The 9,806-nt window shown below is 45.6% G+C and overlaps 1 pseudogene; it reads left to right on the forward strand.

Annotated features, from left to right (window-relative positions):
• Positions 1 to 6,071: 6,071 nt before the first annotated feature.
• On the forward strand, positions 6,072 to 7,030 carry LOC132370159 (olfactory receptor 2AT4-like; annotated as a pseudogene).
• The last annotated feature ends 2,776 nt before the right edge of the window (positions 7,031 to 9,806 follow it).

Consider the following 9,806-nt stretch of genomic DNA (forward strand, 5'->3'; position numbering starts at 1 on the left):
GAATGATGGTGACATGGTGTTTTCTTTACAATTAAACTGTATATTTAGGCTTTATACAGTTTTGCTCTGTATGAATATTGTATCTCATTATAAACTCTGACAAGGCATCATTCCACTGGGCAGAGGCTGCAATAGTAGTTCTCAATGTCTGGTCCATGTCTTCCCATGGGTACAATGGATTATGGTGGTTTTCACATCCACAGTAAGCATCAAGCTGCTGAATATAATTTTCTCCATTTGTTCATTCATTTAAGAAGTCTTCACTGAGCATGCGGGAAGTACTAGTCGATACAGTAAAAGCTAGAGACAGAGATAAATCAGGACAGTTGCTGCCATGAATTTGCTCACAGTCTAGTGAAGGAGACAGGTGTGGGCAGAAATAGCACAGTGAGGTAGGTGCTGTTTCAGAGGGAAGCATAGGGGGTGGTGGGAACACACTGGGTAATACTGAATATTTAATCCAAGGTAAAAACGCATCCCATAACTACTGATAACCTATGCACTTGTTACTGTGTGTCTGGGAGCCCTCATGGAGTTAACACCGTGGTGGATGTGGGCTGACTGAACAGAAGCCCTGAACTGCTCCCATCAGAGAAGGAGAGCTTTCACTCTAGTGCAGACCAGGATGTGGTAGGGCATCCCTGTTGCCTCCTGTCAGGAGGAACTGAGTTTTAGCTTGGACCCATCCCCACCTGCCATCAAGAAATGGAGTTTACACTCAATTAAACCCAAAGAATTTTAACACCCAGTCCCTTTCAGGAATCACACAGGTCAAAAAGGGATCAGGGATGTATTCTCTACAGTGTCCCCCAAACAGGCAGAAAGGAAAACCATTCTCAGAAGAGTGAATGGAGCAGCCAATGACATTTTTGTGGCTTGTGTTAAAAGGAAGAAAATCTTCCTTAGCAAATTGTGATAAAGGTGCAGCACTTAAGTGGAACTTCAAGCAAGGGCATTAGCAGAGAGTGAGAATTCCAGCAAATAGTAATGAGGGTCTTCATACCTGATTTTAAAGTCACAAGTATAACAATTTTAAGTCAAAATTATGAAACAAGGCGTTTTTAGTGAATTCTAGCTTCCATTTCTGCTCCCTCCACCTGTTACACCCCCCTTTAAAGAAACCGTTTTTATTCATTTTTTGGTTTTTCTTTCCATTTTTAATATAAGGAAATCCATATATTTACACATATATGTATAACATATAAACATGGCTATATTATACAAAAATATGGCAATCCAGCCATATTTCCACTCTCTCTTAGGGGAGTGGTAGCATACTATAGGTGCTATTCTGCATCCTGATTTTAAAAATTTAATCGGTAGTTTATAGAGATTAAGTTTTTGTTTAAGACGGGAGAAATAACAGCATATTTGTACACTGATGGGAATAATCCAGGAGACAGTAAAAAAAAAAATTCGTGATGGGAGACAGAGGGGAGAATTATTGGAGTGACTGGCTTTCGATAGGAGCCTGAAGAGTTCATCCATGGGAACAGACCAACTTCCTAGTCAAAGTGTGGGCACAGATGCCGGTAGGTGGGTGGAGAGGGGAAGGGACTCTATGGGACTTCTCTCCTGACTGGCTGGAATGACAACGGGAAAAGATATCAGTGGATTGAGTAGAGAAGGTGTGAAAAAGTCATGTAGAAGAGGAGGCAAGGGAACAAAGCAGGGACGTACTGGATGACTGCCTGCCAGCATTAAGGTCGTACTTGAGTTAGGTTTACTGTCTGCAGAGCCTTCTTACATTAAACTCAGATACGGTACACTTAAGTCAGGAAAATACTTTCTCTTTTTTAAAAAATTTTATTTATTTATTTATGGCTGTGTTGGGTCTTCGTTTCTGTGCGAGGGCTTTCTCTAGTTGTGGCAAGTGGGGGCCACTCTTCATCGCGGTGCGCGGGCTTCTCACTATCGCGGCCTCTCTTTTTGCGGAGCACAGGCTCCAGACACGCAGGCTCAGTAATTGTGGCTCACGGGCCTAGTTGCTCCGTGGCATGTGGGGTCTTCCCAGACCAGGGTGGGCTTTTTTTTTTAAATAAACACAACACTGTGGCATCTAATTATTTTTTTAATATTTATTTATTTGGTTTTTTTGGCTGCATCAGGTCTTAGTTGTGGCACGCAGGATCTTTTTTTCTTCATTGCGGTGCGTGGGTTTCTCTCTAGTTGTGGTGCAAGGGCTAAGTAGTTGTGGTGCACAGGTTTAGTTGCTCCACGGCATGTGGGATCTTCCCGGACCAGGGCTCGAACCCGTGTTCCCTGCATTGGCAGGCGGATTCTTAACCACTGTGCCACCAGGAAAGCCCTCTATACAAGTTTATAAACAATGATTAAAGTCTTTGCTAGGATATAAAGGAACTTAGGACGAGATAAGAGGATTGATGAAGAGAAGGTCTGGAGAAGAGTTAAGGTGATAGACTTCTCAGAATGGCCAGAATTGTGAAGATATTTGTGTCCCATGTGACAATTTACCAAAGGGTACCCATGGTAAAAAAGCTCTCCAAAATCAGCAAGAGTGGGCAAAATCAGGTAGACAAGATGATCCATCCATGGATCTCAGTCAGCCTCATAATGAGAATGAAGGCTACACCACTGGCATAAAGTTCTAGGCCCCTGAGAACTGTTAGTAATGCTCTTCTCATTATCAGCAAAGCCTAGGGACAAATCCTACCCTCACTCCTCATACATGCTTTAGGAGATGCCAGGGAGCTGACCCCTGAGGGATGGTGGGTCCTCAAGGGAGCACCATCGTGAGGAACATTACCCCAGGAGGCCTGCCTAAAAGGCAGGAGCTGAGGGTTTAATAGGTCATGGCTCAGCCTCTAACAAGTCTTTGCGTGGAGACACCACAGGAAACACCAGTATGGACCAGGCTTCACAGGTGAGCAGGACTAGGGATGGAGTGCCCAGAGATAGGTAGAGAAAACTGGGGCAGGGAGACAGGGGCAGAGAAGCCAGGGCCTATAAACTCGGACCAGGGGTCAGGAGGACTGATTGGGTGTGCATAAGAGGCAGGTGCCCAGAATCCAGGTCGGCTGTGTGTATGTGGGCTGTGGGACCTTGAACCACATATCCTGGCAGGTCCAGGCAAGGGGGTTTACTCACAGGTGGGATTCAAACCACATCCTCATCAAATCATTTCCTCCCACAGGAAAGCAAGGCTGATGACAGCAGTAACCACTGGAAACACTAGCACACTTTGAGCGCTTACCTGTTCCAGGCTCTTGTGTAGTGTTGTCTAAGCATTTTCTCCGCAAGGACTCACAGGAACCCCAGGAGGTCACAGATGAGGGAAACGAGTTCAGAGATGGGAAAGTGACTTGCCCAAGGTCACACAACTGCAGGTAGGAGCTGCAATTGGAATCCAGTCCTTTCTGACTCACAAGTGCACACACTGGACCACTAAGGCCCACGGGACATGATGAAGGTAAAGCCCCTGGCTGGCAGCAGGTGCTCACTAAGTGGGAGAGCGCTCACCCTCTCCTTTTGGGGCATGGACCATGTGACATGTGCTCTTCCAGACACAGAGGGGACACTCAGAAAAGAGTTCATCGGATTGGAAACCCCTCAGAGAACTTTTCCTCTAAACCCCTCACTACACAGAGGAGGAAACCAAGGCTCAGGGGCCCAAAGTCACAGGAAGCAAGTGGCAGAGCTGGCCCAGGAGCCAGGACTCTTGGTTGCCACACAGGGTTCCTTTAGAGCAGGCTGGCTCCTAACCACCTCTGCTATCACCCCTCACCAGCTGTGGCCTTGAACAAGGGCTTGTCCTTTTCCAACCCTCAGTTTCTCATGTGTTGAAGGACATAACCCCTCCCTGGCAGGGTTGGATGCTGGGAAGAGATGATGTACATGAGATGCGGCATCAGGTTGGACACTCAGTGATTGGTTTTTCTGTCCTTGCCTGTCCCCACCTGCACTGTAAACGTCTCATAAACAATCCCAACAGGGAGGACCTGCTGGGGCAAGTTCTGTGCCCTGGGAAACAGCACCCATTAGGCCCTAAGCACAGGACTGCCTCACTCAGATGTAGTGTGTAATCCAAAGCAAAACAAGAGCCTTAACCTGTAAAATAAGTGTAAGAAAGTCCAACCAAATTTGGATATTTCCTATGATGGGCTAGTTGAATGATGCTTTGAAAGATCAAATATTAAATTCTTTCATAAAGTACTTTTGGTTCCCCTGATTGGCTGGTGGCCCAGTATGCTGGATGGATGGTCTACTACCACCTGGCAATGAAAGGCCACGTGCCACCCCTCCGCCGCGGTCTCAGCACCCCTACCTCCGTCTGCAAAGCAGTGGGACAGAAGAGGCGGGAGAGGGGTAGCAAGGTTGATGGCCTCTTAGGGCCCCTCTGGCTTCACCACTCTGCTTTTCTGCCCCTTAAATCCCCGGCTCTGCCTCACCCGGGACTGGCAGCCATGACTGCGTGTCTGAGAACAAAACTGTCCAGGGCAGTGCAGAGCAGGTTCACTCTTTTGCTAGGTCCTGGGTTCTGACTTCTGGAACATTATTTCAAAGGAAGATTTGCATTGCCAGATGCCAGTTCTTAGTACTTACCATATAGTGACTCAGATAAAAACCTGAAATATAAATTTGTCTGATGTTATCAGTGGAAAAGCAGAAAACCTTGGTCTTAATATTTTCTCCCCTGGAAAGCTGAACTTCTGGATTCTCCAGGAAACATGGCATAGAAGAAAGAGTCCTGTGCTGGGAGTCAAAGACCTGAGTTCTGGTGATGGCTCTGCATCCAGTGCCAGTGGCACCTGGGAAAGATCCTGCCCTTTCTGTACTCAGTCTCTGGGCTTCAGGAGGAAAATTGGTTAGATTTGAAAATAAAAAAGTTTTTTCCAGCTTTTACATTGGTGGTTTTATGCATAAGAGGCATTTTGAGAAGAGAGAGAAGTTAGAGGTGACTGTAGGAAAAGCGTGGGGACACTGCTCGATGGAATCATCAACATCAACATGGACTTGCCTGGGGGGTTGCTTAGTCCAAGGGACAAGTACAAAGTAGAGGGTGAATCAGTATTTCTCTCAGTTCAAACACCCAGATCTGTGGGTTGAAAACACTACCTCCTGATTCCTCTGGGAGGGGTTCTTTTGCCTTGGAGTAGCTATTACAAGCAAATCTCCAGTTCCTTTCCATCCTAAATGCTTCTCAAGCAATGACCAGGGACTAGGGAAACCTGCTGGGTAGTGGGCAAGCAAAACAGGACCATCTACTGAGCTGCAGCAGCCTGTAGGGAGGCAAGTTCAGCTGAGTAACATAGATACTGTCTTGGATTCTCTGCTGCTGCCCCATTGTGGGAGAATCCATGATCAGTTCTGACTCCAATCAGGCATGACTCTTCTCTCCAAGAGCATTTTCAATGTCACTGTCTTCACTGTAACATGACAAACAGCCGCACACCCAGAGACAGGTTAGGGAGTACTCAACTTACTTAGACACTGACAAGCAGAACCACTGCACCAAGCAAACAAGGGAGAAGGAGCCATTCCCTGGTTAGTAATTACGATAGGAAGACAGCATGTTGCTCTAAACCTTAGAGAAATCAGCCCTCCCTAGCAACGTGGTGACAAAGATGTCACTTTTTAAAAACTTAAAGCAAATGCCAAAAAAGAATGGAGCTTAGGGGCCTGGTTTAAGAGACCTGATATTCCCCAAAGGACCATATGGAAGAGCCAGCAGAAGGTCTTCCATAACACTTAACAGAACTGAAATTAGATAATGATGTGAGTCTTTGCTTAATGTCTTTCTCTACCACTAAAATTTCAGCTCCATGAAGTTAGAGACCTTCTTTGTTTTGTTCAACTTGTTAAATATCTGGCATATAACACATGGTTTTGTATATTGTAGGTACTTTTTCCATACTTAATTTAAGAAAGGAAAATGGAATTCTGGGAGAGGATGAAGACAGAGCCCATCATCTCTCTTCTAGCGTTGGTTGTAACTAAATGTGCTTACGTTATACAGTGATCACTATGTAATTTGCATTCCAGAATCACTGATGGTTCTGGTTTCCAGATGTTCCCACTGCCCATTTCCTGGGCATCCAGCTTAACCCATCATGGCGACTAGAGCCTGTAATGGATCAGAGGACTCATCGACAATGTCTACCTTATGGGCATCCCTTCTCTGCCCAAATACCTCTTCCTTCCTATCTTCTTAATTGTTCTCCTCCTCTACCTGCTCATCCTGCTGGAAAATGCCCTGATCCTGGTGCCTGTGGTGGCAGAGCCCAGACTGCACAGCCCATGTACTTGTTCCTGATCAACCTCTCAGCCCCGGACATACTTTTCACCACAACCACCATCCCCAGGATGCTGTCCCTATTCTTGCTTGGGGACCACAGTCTCAGCTTCCCTGCCTGCTTCCTGCAGATGTACCTTTTCCACAGCTTCTCCTGCTCTGAAGCCTTCCTCCTGGTGGTCATGGCCTGTGACCGCTAAATGGCTATCTGCTGCCCACTGCACTATCCTGTCCTCATGACCCCACAGACCAATGCTGCACTGGCAGCCAGTGCCTGGCTCACTGCCCTCCTTCTGCCCATCCCAGCAGTGGTGCAGACGTTACACATGGCTTTTGACAACACTGCTCACATCTACCACTGCTTCTGTGACCACTTGGCTGCGGTCCAGGCCTCCTGCTCTGACACCACACCCCAGACCTTCATGGGCTTCTGCATCACCATGGTGGTGTCCTTTCTTCCCCTTTTCCTGGTGCTTCTCTGCTATGCCTACATCCTGGCCTCAGTCCTTTGCATCAGCTCCCGGAAAGGATGCTCGAAAGCCTTCTCCACCTGCAGCTCCCACCTCCTGGTTGGCACCTACTACTCATCCATTGCCATAGCCTACGTGGCCTACAGGGCTGACTACTCTCGACTTCCACATCATGGGTAACATGGTGCATGCTATTCTCTCACCTGTCCTCAGCCCTCTCATCTACACGCTGAGGAACAAGGATGTCAAAGCAGCAATCACAAAAACGGCATGTCCCCAGGACACAAAGAAAGCTGGGAAAACCTGATTCATAGGTGAACTTTATTTTCTCACCAGCACCAATAACAATAGAGGGAAAGTGGATAATTCAGATAGCCAAATAGTTAGAACAATAATTCTCAAAATATAATCCTAGGTATTCTTCCATCATAACAAAATAATGATTGGACTTCTCTGATGGCGCAGTGGTTAAGAATCAGCCTGCTAATGCAGGGGACGTGGGTTTGAGCCCTGGTCTGGGAAGATCCCACATGCTGTGGAGCAACTAAGCCCGTGCAACACAACTACTGAGCCTGAGCTCTAGAGCCCGCGACCCACAACTACTGAGCCCACACGCCTAGAGCCCATGCTCTGCAACAAAGAGAAGCCACCGCAACGAGAAGCCTGTGCACCGCAATGAAGTGTAGCCCCTGCTCGCTGCAACTAGAGAAAGCCCACGTGCAGCAACGAAGACCCAATGCAGCCAAAAATAAACAAATAAATAAATTAATTTATTAAAAATTTATAAAATGATTTTCTTTCCTTAATTCACACACAAAATGGATTGGAGTTTTCTATTCAATTTAAGCTGTGAATCTCAAATTTCACAAGACTGTGAGTACTTCCTACCCATTGTGGTCACATTTCCATTAATTCAAACAATTTTGATTCTCAGAGACTTAAGTATTTGATTAGAAAGAAATTCAGTCTTTCCCTTGTATCTCTTCTTCTAATATTTCTAAATGTCCCCAGAATTGCTGACACACAGATATGAATCAGCTTTGCCCTTCTTGCTGGAGTAGTAACTTAGAAACCCCCTTCAAGGAAAAAGTCCGAAACTGCTACCATCTCAATCCTTGTTGCCTGAAAATTCACTGCCACTACCAATATGTCAATACCAGTTATACAGGAAAGCTACCTCTGGTGTCTAGGCCTTCATAGTGTCCGAAAAGTAGAGCATGCCCTTCTTCTAGTGTATGCTTAGGCAAGAAGTGCTCCGTATCAAAACTGGGTGGGCACAAAAACATTACAATTCTTTTAATTCTAAGCCACACCATAGTTTTTCCATCCATGACAATGGGGAGCTAAGTAGAAAAGTTTCCCCTTATTAGTAGTATGCTGTGTCCAAGACCTGCACTCTTTCTCAAAATACAGCCCTAGGTATTCTTCCTGGCCTTAGAAGCCAGCCCAAGCTCTTTATTCCCTTCTCTTATGCCAAATTTCCTCTTGAAGGATGTTTTCACCTACAGCCTCACCTGCTAATTGGCACAGTCTCTCTGTATTTTCCAATTTAAAAAAGTAGTTTCAAATTTTGTGCATCAAATGACACTAGCAAGAGAGTAAAAAGACAACCCACAATGGGGGAAAATATTTGCAAATTAAGGGATTACTATCCAGAATATATAAAGAACTCCTACCACTCAAAGCAGCAACAACAAAAAAACCCAATTTAGAAAATGAGCAAAAGATTTGAATAGACATTTATCTGAAGAAGATATACAAATGGCAAATAAGCCCATGAAAAGATGCTCAACACTACCAGCCATCAGGCAAATCAAAACCATAATGAGATAGCACTTCCGACCCATTAGGATGGCTATTATCAAAAAATGGAAAATAACAATTGTTAGTGAGGATGTGGAGCAGTTGAAAACCCTGAAACAATGGTGCAGACACTGTGGAAAACAATATGGTTGTTCCTCAAAAAATTAAATATAGAATTACCAAATGATCCATCAATTCCACTTCTGGGTATATATACAAAAGAATTGAAAGCAGAGTCCTAAGAGACATTTGTTCACCTATGTTCATAGCAGCATTATTCACAGTAGCCAAAAGATGGAAACAACCCAAATGTCCATCGACAGATGAACGGATAAACATATACATGTAGTGGAATATAATTCAGCCTTAAAAAGGAATGAAATTCTGATTCATGCTACAACATGGATGAACCTTGAAGACATTATACCAAGTGAAATAAGCCAAACACAAAAGGACAAATATTGTGTGATTCCACTTATATGAGGTACTTGGCAGAGTCAAATCATAGAAATGGAAAGTAAAAAAAAAAAAAAAAAAGTTACCAGGTGAGGAGGGGAAAGGGAGAGCTATTGTTTTCTGCATATGTAGTTCTGTCTGGGATGATGAAAAAGTTCTGGAAATGTACAGTGGTGATGGTTGCACAACATTGTGAATGGACTGAATGTCACTCTATTGTACATTTTAAAATGGTTTAAAACGTAAATTTTATGTTATGTGTATTTTACCACAATAAAAAATATTTTAACAAATAGCTTCAAATCAGGCCATAGGTCACAGGTCTCTGAGCAGCCTAGGGGCTGGCTGCCATTTTGTCAGATGCCCGCCTCTGGACTGATGGATTAGCTGTGGCCAGAGGAAGCTGGATGGAGTTCAATCACATGGTTAGACAGGGACACAAGAATTAGTGGAGCAGTTTGCCTTAAAAAGTGGGGTGGGGGGAGGCGGAATAAAGATGGTGGTGTGGGAAGACGTGGAGTTAGCATCTCCCAGCTAGGGCACCTGCCGGCTGCTGGTGGGGTACTCTGATGCCCAAGGAGATGGAAGGAACCCCAAGGTGAACTGGTAGGACGTAGGGGGACTGAGGGGGGAGGAGAACTGGAGGTCAGACAGGATTGGCACCCCTGAGGCCGGGGAGATCAGGAGAGGCAGGCGGGAGGGCCCCTCCCACTCAAGCCCAGGAAGTTTGCTGGGCCCCCAGGTGAGGTCCCCTGCCCTCTGAGACCACAGGTGGGGGGCACACCTGGGCCCCTTCTGTTCCTTGAGCCTAAGCCCCACCCCCC

The sequence above is a fragment of the Balaenoptera ricei genome, chromosome 8 (genome assembly GCF_028023285.1).
Source record: "Balaenoptera ricei isolate mBalRic1 chromosome 8, mBalRic1.hap2, whole genome shotgun sequence".
Taxonomy (NCBI): domain Eukaryota; kingdom Metazoa; phylum Chordata; class Mammalia; order Artiodactyla; family Balaenopteridae; genus Balaenoptera; species Balaenoptera ricei.